Source organism: Fundulus heteroclitus, chromosome 6, assembly GCF_011125445.2.
Source record: "Fundulus heteroclitus isolate FHET01 chromosome 6, MU-UCD_Fhet_4.1, whole genome shotgun sequence".
NCBI classification, from domain to species: domain Eukaryota; kingdom Metazoa; phylum Chordata; class Actinopteri; order Cyprinodontiformes; family Fundulidae; genus Fundulus; species Fundulus heteroclitus.
This window is the reverse complement of record NC_046366.1, coordinates 14381608-14397612: the sequence shown is the minus strand read 5'-3', so window position 1 is coordinate 14397612 and position 16005 is coordinate 14381608. Positions and strand designations below refer to the sequence as shown.

The 16005-nt window shown below is 36.4% G+C and overlaps 1 protein-coding gene across 2 annotated transcripts in view; it reads left to right on the top strand.

Annotated features, from left to right (window-relative positions):
• The window catches only part of LOC105935923 (ephrin type-B receptor 1-B), a 243498-nt gene that overhangs the window by 81120 nt on the left and 146373 nt on the right, over positions 1-16005 (top strand). The gene's annotated exons all lie outside the window — the stretch shown is intronic.

The window sequence follows — 16005 nt, the reverse complement described above, 5'->3', positions numbered from 1 at the left end:
ACCGTGTAAAGAGACTTTATTGGTGCTAAACCAGATGAACGGAGCTTTGACTTTGTTTAAAGACTGACGACTGTGGCTGCCCAGATTTTTAGTATTATTGTCTGTGTTCCTCAAGGAGTAATATGACAACTTGATTCCTAAAAAAATTCTACTAAACAAACAATGAAACAAAAAAAGTGTGTGTGTGTATCTGTGTGTTTATGTCACCTCTGTCGAATCACCTAGCTTTAATTTTGTATAGTGTCAACTCTTATTTTCATTATTAAATGGATCGTAGGCCTGAATGTTAGCATAATTTTAGCTTTTAATAATGTATTCAAACCACTCTTTTTTTCCAGGATGAAATTATTTATTTAAATTTTTTTATCCATTTTGACTTTGATTCCCAAGTTTGGATCTATCAAGGGTTTTCTCTTCCCCACACAGCATCAAAATGATACATGCAGGTTTAAGCATATACAAAGACCCCCCAATAATATTTGGTTAAATGTACCATGGCATGCTGGAAAGGATAAAGTTCCTGGTCAGTGTCTGGGCAAAGACCCGGTTATTAAATATTGTCCACGCATATTCATTAGAGCTGAAGTCGGGGCTTTTGGAGCTATATGTTAGCCTGCTTTGTCCTTTCCAACACCGGTTTTAAAATGTATTCTCGGTTAGCCAGATATGTACTACTATATTTCCCAGTATCCTTGCAGATTGTGCTATATCTCTAACTTGATTTACAAATACTGTTTCAAACAACCAACAATGTTTGTGAACAGTTCACATTTCTGATCAGCTGATATCTCATCCATACCAGTGGGTCTGGAAAACAAGAGATAAACACAGCTTTTTAAGATCATCTGGTGATATTAGAAAGTCCATTGTAAGTAATATTTATGGATATAGTGGGAAATATTTAACTGAGTGCAACTCAAAGCAATGCATTGACCAGCAAAAATTTCATGACAGGCAATTTTAAAATTAACTCCAGGAAGGTTTACCTTTTGTTATTTACTTATTTAATTTTTTGTCCTAATTCCTCTGTTGAGTAAAAGGGCAACTCTTCATTGCTTTTATTTGACATGTTATGAAAGAACATAATTTTTTGCAATAATTGTTTTTGTATTTCCCTGGTTAAAAACCTTATATCCATATGAATTTATACTGAAACCTAGTGAGCAGAGGCATCTACAGAGTCTCTACTCAGGTCTGTTTAGTTCACCAAGCCTCCAGGCACACAGAGCCTCTTGTCTTTGTTGAGCGCAGTTTTTTTTTTAAGCTGCTCCTGTTGCAAGGGTCCAGACCTGCTGTAGGGAGAATACACTTGTGATGCTCACAAGCAAAATAGTCTGAGAATAGCACAGTACCTTTCTGTGCAGCTTAATGTGAGTTTGTAAGATACTGCATGGTTACAAACAACTGTTAGGCATGTTAAGCTCAAAGATACAGTTGTTGAGAAGCTTACCTAAATTCATTGGAAGCACAACAGTCATATTAACTTATCTATTTTAGAGGGTCCACGCTGGGTCAAAATTATATGTAGGGTCCTAAATACTGTTTGTCCATTTGACCTAAATATTTTAAGAAGATACAGAATGCCTTTTAATATGATAAGACCAAGGCCTAATTTTATTATTTTTTAATAATTGACTGTACCTCACAGTATCTCTTTTTGAGCATAAAAACTATTTGTTGTTCAGTGGTCATTCCAATATAACAATCTGAAGGTCAGTAAACATCTAAGACAGAGAATTACCAATTTACTTGTGATGGAAAAAGAAGATCATTGAAGATCATTATGCAAAACAATTGTACTGACTTTGATCTTAAAGAATACCTCTGCTCTTTGGTCTAAAAATAAATCACACTCATATATAAGAAACAAACTTGAAATTGCTGTAGCACCAGTGTCACTGTCTACAGAGATTTCAGTGTTATATTACCATGGACTAGAAGGGTGTCCAGCAAGTATGGGGTCCCCTTGTCCAAAACTGACATTTTCAAGCCTCACCTAAATTCATACCTGAACACATGTTTATGCCAAATGCCTTCAGGTGAAATCCTTTATGGTTGAACAAGAGAAAATTCAGCTATTTGGCCACAATATAAGGAAATATATTTTTGGAGCCAAGATGGTGTTTGCAGACAGAAGAACACTGATCTAAGTCTCAAGTGTGGTAGTAATAGCTTTATCCTTAGGGGCTTTACACCAGAACCGCTGACTATACTGGTGGTTATGGTGCTTAAGGTTCTTTGAATAATGAAGAAGGAACGACAGCTAGATAGTTGAAACTTGTAAATGTGGAGTATTCTAAAGTGGCAATGTTGCTAAACACACATCCAACTTTTTTTGAAACAATAAAGCAGGAAAACATTAAGCCTGAATCTGAAGTAAATTAAAATTTTGAGAGTTAGGCTTCTAAACTGGTTTGGTGCTAGAAAGTTAACATATTTAAATGAGATTTTGCCAAAAGCTTGATGATGAATAAAAAAGGTGTCTTAATGTTTAAGGGATGTTAAACCAAATAATAGTGTTGGTTTATGCATACAGTCATATTCAATAAGTGAGAATATGCATTCCACTAAGGCCTGTTTCACATGTAGCCCGATATCAAGGAAAACGGATACATTTTTATGAGGTTATGCGTTTCATCCACACGTAAACGGTGTTTTTCATCCCTAAAAACTAGTGATTCTGAAAACTCCAGCCAAAGTGGACATTTCTAAAAACTCAGTTATTGAGCCTACGTGTGTACATAACAAGACAGAGATTTAGGGTCCGGCGCATCATGGCGCTGATGTCACATACGTGCAGTCATTGTTATAGACTCAGCCATAGTGGAGTAAAAAAATAATGCTGTCATAGAGGTGCTGATTTTTACATTGGTGTTGTGATTGGCTTTTTACAATATGTGTCTAATCAATGTTAAACTAGACAAATTCACTAACCTATGCCATCTCTGCTCAGTTATTTGCCCTTACCTGGCACTGCTCAGCATTTCCTGTTTTCATCTCGGCATCGCAACTTTAAAGTAAAAGCATAAATGGAACATTAGAAGCATTACTTTTAGTTCAGAAGGTTTTTCTTTATTTGTTTTTACAAGCCCAGCTGCACCAATATGTTGAGGTGCAAAGGAGAAAAAGTGCTTGGAGGTCAGCTGTTTTAAACAGGCACGATGCTGTTTAACATTGCTTTTATTTTGAAGGATTGTGACTGGCTAACCGAGGTTTTAGCTGTGGGTACACTGCCCCCTATGCTCCCTGACATGTTTAAAACAGTAGTCAGCAGTGAATTTTCACAGGTTTGTGTGGATGAAAACTTTTCTAAAAACGACCCTGTGTGTACGGTATTATTTTTAAAAGCGATGTAGGGGAGATGTCTGTTTTTATAAAGACCCAGCTACGTTTCTACAAGGCCTAAAGCTTGTTTGTTGGATTCAAAGTACTTTTTTAATATAACAACCTTTAAGTAGGTATTAAACATACTTTTTCTTATACCCACATTTCTGTATTACATTTTTTTATAGGTCTGATGTAATATTCTAGTTGTGTTATCATTAGCTGTAAGCAGAAAATCCTCATAATTAACAGAAACAAAGGCTTGAAAACATCAGTCTATGAGTAATGAATCTATATACTGTGTTTCAACAAGAGAATTCAGTTAGTAAAATAAACTTTTCTATAATGTTGTAATTTATTGCATATGATGTATATTTAAGTCTTCACATATAATTTGGACTCTGAGTGAATGAGAGGAAATCCATAAAAAGTTCAATGTTGCACAGGCAGTTATTGATTTAAAACATGAATTATGATGTACTATGTAGTACTATCCAGGTAAAATAATGATTTAAATGAATACGTTTGACTTTCATCCAGTCATGAACATAAACCTCTGATCTCAGCTGTTCTATTAAATGTTACGGTCTACAATGCATTTTTGAAGCACAGAAGCTAATTAAACTGACAATTTCTCCCTCACATCTTAGAGCTGCAGGTGCACCTCTTAGTAGTTGCCATTTTGTTGCCCTTGGTGAACCTGACAACTGAATTTCTTACACACCAGGTGAAATACATGTCCACTCAGTATTGTCGTCTGAGTCTTTCGTTTCAATATAATTACTTCCTTGTGTACATATTTCTGTAAGAGTTTGTAGGAAGTGTTCTAGTGCGCCCTTTTTTGATATGCTGAACTGAAGCCTTGTTTCAAAGGGCCACAGATTGGGTGTCCTTAATGCTGGAGGTGAAAACATGAGGTCAGCTGCGTGAAACTATGATGGGCTGGCGATATGCAATTGCACACTTACACATTAGTATCTGCAGGAATGGCAGCGAGCTCCAGGGGCAGACACATCTGCTCAACAAACAGTAATGTGATATTCTTTCATTGTATGCGCTTTTTTGTTTTCTTCATCTCTACTGTTTTGTTTCTGTCGCATAAACAATGTCCTGCTCTGTGGGAGCTTCAGTCCCCCTTGTCCTTTATGCCTCTTTCTGTCTCACCTTCATAGTAAAATTTCCCCTCGTTCTCTCACGCTGCCACTCATCCTCTGCCATTTGCTTAGCTGTATGATTAATAAAATATGGAGCCTCAGAATGGAAAATGTCCTCTGACCTTGTTGTGCAGACACCTGATAAAGGAGACATGAATGGTCTGTGTGCACAGTAGCTTCATAAGAGTGCTCTTCCTCACAATAAACAAGACTTTTCAGATTTTTTTGCAGCCTTGTTTGTCTAATTTAATTAAAATTGTAAACCTTATTGTCCTTACCAGGTAAACTGTTTGACAGAAATGTATCAACAAAAGTGGATACACTATGAAAACTGATTTCAAAGTGCTATTACGTGAAATGTTTTTAATTTTAAAAAATCTAGTAGGTATACATATTAAATCGTGAGAATGAAAAAAAATATACATTATTAATTTCTGTCTAAAGCTCTTCAAATAAACAAATTCTTAAGTTATACAATTAGTTTTCTGTATTCATGCCCCTTACACCATACATATTTTTTAAGGTATAACCACTAACTTCAATATATGTGATTTTATGATCAACACAAAATATAACACATAATTCTGGAAGTGGAAGTAATAATAAAAAATGTCATTGTTTTTTACAAATGAAAATCTGAAAAAGTGTACTATAATATTGAGCTCCTCTGAGTCAAGTATTCTGGGGTATATTTCTCCGATTTTGAACATCTAAAGACATTTCTGCTCATTCCTCTTTGCATTCTTTGTGTAATGGCTATTTCTTTGTCAGATGGGCTGGATGGCCATGTCTCAGATCCTAGTTGTGTGATGTGCTTTTCACTTTCATACCATGGACTGAACACTTTTTAGATAGATGTCTGTGATGTTTTATAACATTACCTGGCTGTTAATTTTGCTTTTCAAAACTTACCTGTCTGCTGTGTAGCTTGGCCTTCATTATGCTGTTTATTTACTAATGTTCTGTAGAAAACATCAGAGGCCTTCACATAACAGCTTAATTTATCTTGAGATGAAATTACACACAGGTTTTTTTTTTTCTAACTGAGTAACTTAAGGGGGGGGGGGGGTTGCTGGCTAAAAATGCACACCAAACTTTTCAGGTTTCCTTCTCATTTTTCTTCCACTTCACAATGATGTACAACTTTGTGTTGGTCAATCTTACTGAAATTATTTAAAACTTGTGGTTGTAGCGTGACACAACCGTTAAGATGTTAAAGAAGCATAAATACTTTTGTAAGACACTGTAAATCAAGTACAGTAGTGAGACTTTATGGCTTTTAGAAATTCTCTTACGTTTAGATGTGATGTTTACACTAAATTGGAAGACTTAAGACTTCACAATACAGCTGAGTAACCTAGCAGAGAAAGTGAATGGGGCTTAGAGAACATGTAAAAAAATACTTAATAATAAGGAACACATCCAGCTTGCAAAGTCCACTGTTGAAATCTCAACAAGGAATGACAGTTTAGGCAGATATCCAGAGCCACTCTCTTGCCATATGCATTTCAGCACGCCAATAAACCACACATTATAATCTCAGTAAACTGTGTCAAATTAGTCAACTATAGCTTCAACATGTAGATATAGACATTTAAACTTAACGGCAGCACTATTTACAGTCCAGCTCCTAAGATATATATTTTTTTATTTAACTTTTTTGAGCTTGCTACATATTCCATGCGAGCATTTTTTTTTCTTGTAGTCGTGGTGCAAAGAAAAACACTTTTTCTTTGAATTGGCTCTTTCTATACATACTGCACAAGCTGCTGAGCTGCAGAAGTCAGCCCCACGTCACTGAAGAGTGGGCAGGCAGGCGGGGGAGGGGGGCAGGGTGCCAAGCACAGAGCACTCGCAGAGCTGGCAGACACATAAATGCTCATGGTGTGCTCTGCCACTATTTATAAAGACTGTTGGGGAAAATTTGATTGATGTATGTAACTGATCATATCTTGTTTAGGGGCAGCTGCAACTTCCCATGTGAAAGAAGCTCACATGGTTATAGAGTGAATTACTGTGTTTTCCAAGGACACAGAGAAGAGTTGAGTTAGATATGAACTGGATCGTAACAGCTGTGTGCACTCATATATGTGACATAAGACTACTCCCACTTCCTATGTTAACCCAGGCTTCATAAATGTGTGGTGTGTTTTCTTTCTCGCTGCTCTGTTTCCTGACCACGTTGGGGCAGAGACATTAAAACGCTCCATGCTGTAAATTTGCAAAAACAATGATGCATCTTTCTCTCTTTACTGAGTTGTTTGCTTTTCCGTTTTGATAAAGATTAAAATCCACCACAACTGTGAACACCAGGGACGTGCAATGCTACAGGGGTGGGAGTGCCCCGCTAGGATAATTCATAGAGTAAACGCTACAAGTGTGCCGAATTAGCATGTTCGACCGCTTAAACCACCAGAGTTGAACTGCGCGACTGCAGTTCCAGAGATGTGAGACATTTCCATTTCTCCAACCTAAACACATCTGTCTAAATCTTGTCTAATCGCAGTACAGTACTTGGACACCCCTTGAGAAAAAAGTTCTGCCCAGAAGTTGTGTCGGGAAAACACAGGGAGACCCACAAAGACAGGGCTGAGAAATCAAAATGACGTCATTCAAGGTGGGAGTAAGACAAACTGTCTCTTGGAGTATGTATCAGCCTTTATGAATCTGAACCTAAGAGAACCAATATGATGAACTTAAAATGGTTGCAATTATTATTTATTTCATTTATTTATTTACACTTACATATTATTTTTCCTAATTATAGTATGTGATTGATTATTCATTTGATTCTCCAGAAATTCAGCTTTTCTTTGTATTTAGGTTTGCCAACCAAAGAGTATCACTGATCTCCATCTAGCCACCTCTCTGTACTGTAAGCTTTTTTGCAGATTCCTCTGAAGTGGGAGTAGAGGTTGTTAAACATCCTCATAACTTAGCTCGATAAAGGTGGCAATTGAAGTTCCTCTCATAAGTCACTGTTAGATAATATTTGTCAGTAGTGATTCTGAAAATGGTAAGACGTTGTGAAAAAATCAGATTACTGAACAATTCAATGCTGACTGCCTGCGATTTTCGCTTATCCCACTTTTGTTGGGGTTGTATAGTGTTATCTAATTTCCTGCTTGAGTTTTCAGCGTAATCTTGTTGTCTTGTGTGCAAGATGTAAAATCAGACGATTTGTTGAAAGGACAATAAGAAAGATCACACGCTGAGGTGATGCACTGGCAACGTCCAGGCAGGAAATTTTATTGACAATGAATGAAAACTGGGAGACACAGAGGAAAATCAGTGTTTTATAGCGCAATACTATAGCATCATACATGTGAGTCTTAACAGTGCTCTTAATCGTGACATTTCCATCCTTACTTTTCCTCTTTGAAAACAATACAAAATCATAATAATTAAGTCAAGAAAAAGAAAATCTTTCTTGGTTTTAAAGAGTTTTTTTAAATTTTTTGTCAAAGTTTTAAATCATGTAAGAAAGCTGAGTCAGAAAGGCTGAGCAGCTTTTATTTGGGAAGGAGCTGATGAGACTAGAAGAGTAAAAAGTGAAGAAACAGTATGGAGTGAGTATGAAAAATGGGAGAAAATGGAATGAGAAATGCTAAAGGAAATCTCAAGGTGCAGAATTATATTTTGTGAACGAGTGTAAGACAATGCAAAATGGAGAGATTGTACAATCAACTATATTTCAAAGAACGCCCAAAATACAGCGTCAGCCTTACAACATGCAGCAATGGCAGTATGGGGGAAAGCTCACGCTAACTGCTTTTAGTCTGGTAGGACAGAGTTACGGGGAAAGTCTTGGGGGCAGGAGTTTTCAAAGGTTAAGCAGACAGAGGGCAGTGGTCACAGTCAAACCGCAAGCACTGCTGTTTAGCAAAGAGAAATGCAGCAGGTTACTTGTGTTATGGAAGGCTTGAAGGGTGAAGGGAAGGATGAAGTGCAGTTTGGAGTATTGGTAAGATGGAAGTGTGAAACAATTCCTCTGGAACAGTATGTGATAGGTAAATTGTGACAAAATCAAATCTACAATGTTTGGTCAGATGACAAAAATACGATCAAGGTATTTTTTCATTGTTATACCATGCCCTATATGTTTTGTAAATATCTGGTTAAGGTGCCTGATATTGCAGCCATAGCAAAATAAAAATAAAAAACTACTGCATTTTCTTATTTGTACAATAACAGGTATATAAACACTGCCTTTTATGAAACTGCAGAACACCCACTGATGGCTTGCAGTCAGTGCAGGCTGTAATAAGTTAATGTTAAGATTCTAGGGTTTGCCCCAAATGATAATGCCATTTTATTGTCAACAGACTGGCATCTTTTTTTGTAGTTTCACCCAAGAAAGCCTTTATTTAGACTGAACTGAAATGGGCCTGAAGTCATTGCTATTAACATTAATAAGGAATAGTCATAATGTCTCAAATAGAATGCTTGAAATCAGAACCTGTGAATGCAAATGTTAAGAAGATATATCCATGAAATATTTCAAAAATACCAGCTTAACAGTAAAAGAGAAATATTTATGGATATTCATTCTATATATTTACAAAGCAATTAGTGTGCGTTAGTTACAGATCCTAAAATGTAACACAGACTGGAATTTATAGGCTAGATCAACATAATATTTAATTGTGAAGGGGAACAATGATAGGTGGTTATTATTATTATCATTGAATTTTTTATCACCTATTATATCATTTATTTTTTTTATTTTTACTTACTCCTAGTTAACCCTAACTGTGCTGCACATTTGTTTTCAGACCTCTTGGGACAAGACTTAGTAGAATCACTTTGTACTGCAGGTGCAACCCTGGCTGTATGTTTAGGGCTGTTTTCTTGCTAAAAGTACCCCATCCCAGTCACAACTGTATTACAGCCTGTAGCAGTTTTTTTTCTCTGTGTTTAGCTCTATCTTCATCAACCTTGACCAACTTCTCTGTCCTGCTGAACAAAAACATCCCCACACCATGATGCTACCACCATCATCTGTCAATGTGGGGATGTTGGGTTCAGGGTGATGTGGAATGTGAAGTGGTCATCAAAACACGGACCCACCCACACACGCACACACACACACACACACATATATATATATATATATATATATATATATATATATATATATATATATATATATATATATATATATATATATATATATATATATATATATATATATACAGGGCAGTCAAACTTTTTTACAGTAGCAGGCCACACACTATCAGGTAGGACGGTGCACTCATGCCGGTGCCCGAGCCCTGGAGGGGAGAATTTTGAAAAATATTCTCCCTGATGTATTTTGGAAGCTTTCAAGACAGGTGATTATTTAAAGAATAAAGTCAGAGTGCATGTTTTAAATTGAATAAAAGGCAAAAAAAAAAGAAAAAAAAAGAAAAAAAAAAGAAGTGAATGATTAATTCTTTAAAAACAACCTTTGTTTTTTTTATTATTATTCTTAAAACATTATTTTTTCACATGATGTTATCATCATGTTTTAACAAGGTAAGGTAATCTCCATTTGCATAAAATTAGTTTCATTTGAATTACTAGCACTACATAAAACAGATCAGATTAGGTGAGGTCTAGTCATCTTATTATTATTATTATTATTATTATTATTCACAGTTCTGTTCTAAAAATGATCGTAACATTTCTTCACGAACCAAATCGAATTTTTATGATAAAAATACAGGGTTGGAATTTGAAATTGAATTTACATGTTGAATTTATTTCAGTCATATCGCTCTTTCGAAATCTCTTATCTCAGTTTAATTTCACTTGCACTCATCACACACACGATATATCATCTACGAGGATTCTAGAGACAAACACAAAATGCATCCCCTGAAAATAATTTGCTGCTGTAATATTATATTATATTTTATGTAATATTATAGATTTTTCAGAATAAAAATCTAACAGATGTGCATAATCAAAAAAATATCAGAAATACAATTATAGAGCATTCAGTTTTGTAAGAAAGCCCACACTGTTTCTGGATAAATACATTATTGTATGAGTTAAGTTCTATTCCGTTTTATGCCTCTTTCCTTGTAAGTTTGAAATATCCCATGCTCCTGAATGCACCATAGCTTTCTGACGCTCGTGAATGCATCACACTGGTCTATGAGAGCGGTGCTGTGTGCTTAAGACAAAGCTTTGCAGTTTCTAAACTCACGTCGGCTCTCACGGTTTTATTGCACTTTTCGGCATAACATCGGTCTGTGTTTTGATCGGAAAAGTAGCATCTCAGTTGGAACAAGGAACCCAATCACTTGTTAATGTTGCTCTCAGTGGAGACAGATGCTAAAGTGATTTTTGGGATGTATAATTGGGGAAAAGTAAGCGGCGGCAAGAGCTGCTATAGACGCCGATTTGCCGCCGTTGACCGTCTACTTTTGACTGCCCTATAAATATATATATATATATATATATATATATATATATATATATATATATATATATATATATATATATATATATATAATGTCTGTAGTGTTTGCAAAACACTAAACAGCTTGAAATCTGGTTAAAAATTTTGGTTGAAACGCATTAAAGGAGTGATGTGGGAGTCTTTCTTCATTAGTTGTAACATATCTTATAAAAAAAAGAAAAACAAAGAATGGATCTAACAGGAAAACATTTTTGTGTTCTCCCCCTTGTGTTTACACATGTGGGCTTGTCTGTTCTTAGGCACAAATTCTGTAAGGGTGGTTGTCAGCCTTCACCTACATATGCTTTCATAGGAGATGCATAAATGTGTGCCCTGCCTATTTGCCCCCGCTGTGCCCCGTGCTTCCCCAGAGCCTCCGTGGAGCCGTTCAGGACAGTTGTCACTCAGCAACTGAATCCTGCTAAAGAGCATGGACGGATCCATAACACCCATCTTACCATCTGCTGTCTAAACTCAATATGTCTCAATTATTCATTCTGTGAAAGACAGGGACTCTAGAGGGGTGGGAAGCAATGCAGAAGGAATAATGTAAACCGAGGGAAATGAAAAAGTGCAAAGGGTAGAGAGGCAAGAAAAATTGCCTGATTGATTGCAAATCGGATCAGTCAGACAACGATGGTGAAAAGTATATAAAAAAGTCCATGATAGTATATGACACAATACAATATAATATATGACATTATGGCATTGATGAGATTAAAAAAAATAGGATGTGTACTTAAACTGTGGAACTAAAATAATAATAAAAAAACTGTCTGACTTGGAATAACACTTTAAACAAATAAAAAAATCAAAGTCACCCACCTTGGATAGTTACTGAAACTAAAAGTGGCAAAATCCATCATCTGTCCTATCTGCCTACCCTGATTGTGTATGCCTCAGTCCATCTTACAAATTATTTAATTTGCAGTCTTGACTTAAGAGACAAATAAGGTTTCTGGGTGTCCTTTTCCATATAAGTATGGATCTTAGCTGCTCATATAATAGTATTCCTGATTCGCTGTTGTACATCCATTGTACAAGAAGTGGCTCAAAGGAGGTAAAGAAATATATCCAAAGGTACAAGTAAATGGAGCAAAATGCAGAAGAGAAAATGGTGGGTAGGAGTAAAGAAGGGGCTGATTTAATGTAGGTAATAAGGGTCAGAAATGAAACATGGGAAAAAAAGACAAAGAACGGCCGAGAGGAAGCTAGAGCGCAGGATAGATGTGAACTCTGAACTCATAGAGAATGAGCTGAAATGGGATGAGAGGAGAGAAATGACAGTGAGTCATAGCGGCCTTGTGTGCAAAAAAACATATATACTCTGATGATAACTGCTCACATGAATGTGAATTAGTTTACCCAGACATTGCACATTTTCACACATTTTCTCATTTAACTTCTTTTAAAGTTTTCAGACATGAATCACACTTGGAATGAAAGAGGGTCCATGCATGTTTGTTCTGACAGACACACAGATATCAGTTTGGCATAGCAGTGGGGGACCTGTTTTCTTCTGCCTCCTTGATATGTGAGTGTGATTGAGGCGCATAGGCAGACAGCTGAATTGGATCTGAACTCATACTCAGACTCATTTGCTCAGCATGACTATTAGAATGTTATGACAACAAATCCCTGATGTGTTTTTCCTCTGCATGGTTGCGCTCACTTCGGCTCTATTTGTATCCGTTCTGTGTTTTTCATTGCAAAAAGTAGATAGGTCTGGAAGAGGTGTGCAGACAGTGAATCTGTCGCCATGTTGAATTGATCAATTTGTGGATCAGCTGCATCCTCCTCAGATTAAAAAAAAGACATTTATTAGGAAATCCATTTTTTTGTGATCCACAGCTATAGAGTCAGAATTCACCTCGGTAGCTTGGTCAGAGACCATCAAAATATGCCATGCTTATTCAGACCAAGGTTGTTTGATTACTTATATTCAATGAAGCATCATTCTTCGTGATTTATTTATTCATAAAGAGCTTTACAAACCGAAAAATGACCAAAGTGCAGTACAGACGAATGACAAATAGAATTGAAAAAACAAAAACAAAATAACAACATAATAAAAATATATAACTTAAATATAAGTGTGACAATATGGGCAAAAAATTTGCAATTAAAGATAAAGAAACAAAGAATGGCCCTACTGGTCCCGCTCTCTGGCTTTAAAAGCCAGTTTGAAAAATATACTTTTTTAAAAGAGATTTGAAAACATTGAAAGTACCAGGAGACGTCACAGAAAAAGGGAGACTGTTCCAGAACGTAGGAGCTGTGGCTGAAAAGCTCTATCTCCCCTGGTCCCGAGCGAACTAAGAGGTTTTGGTCTTGATCTTACAGTCTTACAGTCCTACTGGGGGAATACGGATGTAAAAGCTCAATAGGACAAAGGAGTGGCAGACTATTGAGACATTCAAAAGTAAAAATGAGATCTTAACACAGTTTCTAAAACAAACGGGCGTCCAGTTGAAGGAATTCCAAATAGAAATGATAGTTTTGTGTCGTCGTGTCACTGTTAGCAGATGGGCAGCTGAATTTTGAACCGGTTAAAGTTAGCAAAGAAGAGGCTGATCAATCCACTATAGAGAGAGTAGCAGTAGTCCAGTTTAGAGGTAATTAAAGGGGCCTAGTCACATATTTTGATCAATTAAGGAAAAAGAACACATAGTCATCTTCAAATAAAACAATATGCACCAAGCATTCATCCTGATAGTTTTTACTTAGTACTTTTTGAGCCTGAAAAGAACTTTGGACCTAGCGCCACCAGCAGAGATAAACATTGTTGCTCCATCTGCCAGCAGTACCGCAGAACTATCAGAAAGCAAGATGGTGAAAACTGATGCTGCTACTGTAAGTAGCAGCATCAGCTTCAGCTGTCACTGTACTGCAATGCCTCAGCGTAAAGTGACAGCTCGCTGTAGTTGAAGACCAACCTGATCTACAGGGTTAAGGTTGCTTAATCTCATACACTCTGTCACAAAAGGATCAAGAACAACCTTGAAAGTGCTGCAGGCCTCAGTAACTTTAGCTAAGGTCAGTGTTCATGAATGACCAATAAGAAAGCGACTGGGTGATAATGGCACACATTGAAAAATTCCAAGGTCCAAATCAGCGTTTGCTAAAAAGAAGTGCCATCTCACATTTGCTAAGAATCCTAAGGAAAATATTATGTGGACTGAAGGATTTTAAAAAATGTATTTAGAAATTTGGTGTAGCGTTTAATCACGTGTAAATTCAATATAGCAGAGGTAGAACATCATTCGGACGGTCAAACATGATGATACTGTGATGGTCTGGGGCAGCTTTGCAGTCCCTGGATGATTGGCTGTAATTGATGGAACCAAATATTTTTCTCTGTACCAGAAAAGTTTGATAGACAACATTCAGCTATGAGACCATGAGCTCAAAATAACTTGTCCAATGCTTCAGGAGAATGATCTAAAGGACACATAGAGTGGAAAAAAACCTCCTTGCACCCCCACCGACCCCCAGAGAAGGAGAACAAAAATTTAAAACAATCTTTGTAGATTATCGTAGATGCCTGATGGCTGTCACAAGTTTTTTTTAGGTTTAGAAGCATTTTAGAACAGGTTCGTTTTCTGTAAGGAACTAAATCATCAGTTGATTTTTTTTTTTTTTGTATTTACTTGGATTATCTTTAATAAAAAAAAATGATTTTGATGACTTATACAATGGGGCTCTACAAAGTGATAAAACAGTACACATTTGCTGTTACATTAAATTTCATGTAATTGCTAAAGCCTCACTACCTGTTTGCAAGTTGTAGTCTGAACAGTAATAGATTGTATAATAATGTAATATATATCATAATTATTATTTTCAGTGATTTGTAAAATTGTTTTAAAATAATTGTCATTAAACTTGAGTAGTTACAGAGGAAAATAGAGTATAACTATTGTAAACGCTAAATAAGACTCATGTTCCCATGTTTTTACTGTTTTTCAGTTTCCTTTTCAAAATGAAATATCCAAAGGAACATATGGCTGCCTCAATTATTGATTTGCTTCCTGCAAGGATTCCCTTTTCTTATTTGACATTGGAGAATTTTCTCGGATGGGTGAAGATAAAAGAGCTTTTTTTTTTTGTCTACGAATAAATAAAAGAACAAAGTGATAGCCTTGGCAAATAATAAAATAGTCTCATCTTAATTTCGTAGGAACTTGGATTGAGGAGAATGATGGAGTAGCTGGGGGTTGTCTTTGTCTCCTTTGCACAGGAGGAATTCTGTGTCTGCCATGGTACCCGCTGGAGCTGCATTTTTAGATGCCCTTTATAGCTGGCTCGAATAGAGAGAAACATTTCATTCTTTTTTTCTTAGTTGAGGTATATTCATTAATCTGTCCTTTAAGTGATTACACTTAATTAGTTTTTGTCTGTTTCCACATCAAACATCTTTGTTTGCACTCCACCACCCACTTGTGTCTGAATTCTGCTTCTAATAATAAATAATTAAATCTCCAACTTATTTCCTTTAGCCATGCAATTCTAGTGAAATGGAATGAAAGGCTGTCGTCAACGGCTGTGTTTATTAACTGTTCGTCTTGAATCAAATCCTTCAAAGTCAGGAAAATAGGTGGGCTTTACAGACAGCTGCTTTCAAGCAGATAGGTTAGAATCAAAGATGCAATGATTAATAATCATATTATCCAGCATGGATGGTGTGAGAGTTTGGTAGTTGCTATTTCTGTGTTAACAACATTTTCCAAAAAGCACAAAAAACGGTGTCTCTATCAGAGAATGAACACGTTTGGATCAAGGTTTGCATAAGTGCCATCAACCTGTTAAAACAGAAACATGCACACAAAAAGGTTTGCATTACCTTCATTTATACACACATCCTCCACATAAAGTCGGTCTTCCTCAAACATATTAATCAGGTTTTGGGCGTGATCAGGGAAGGAGAGCTTTCATAAGACTCATTTTTCTGCATCCAGCCAGATGGGCAGAACTCTACTTGGGCTCCGACAAACTGTGTGACTGTAATTATAGAGTGGCTTGGATCTGGCAGGACCTGGAGTGTTTCAGACATCACCATTTCCTCCCCATCCATCACAT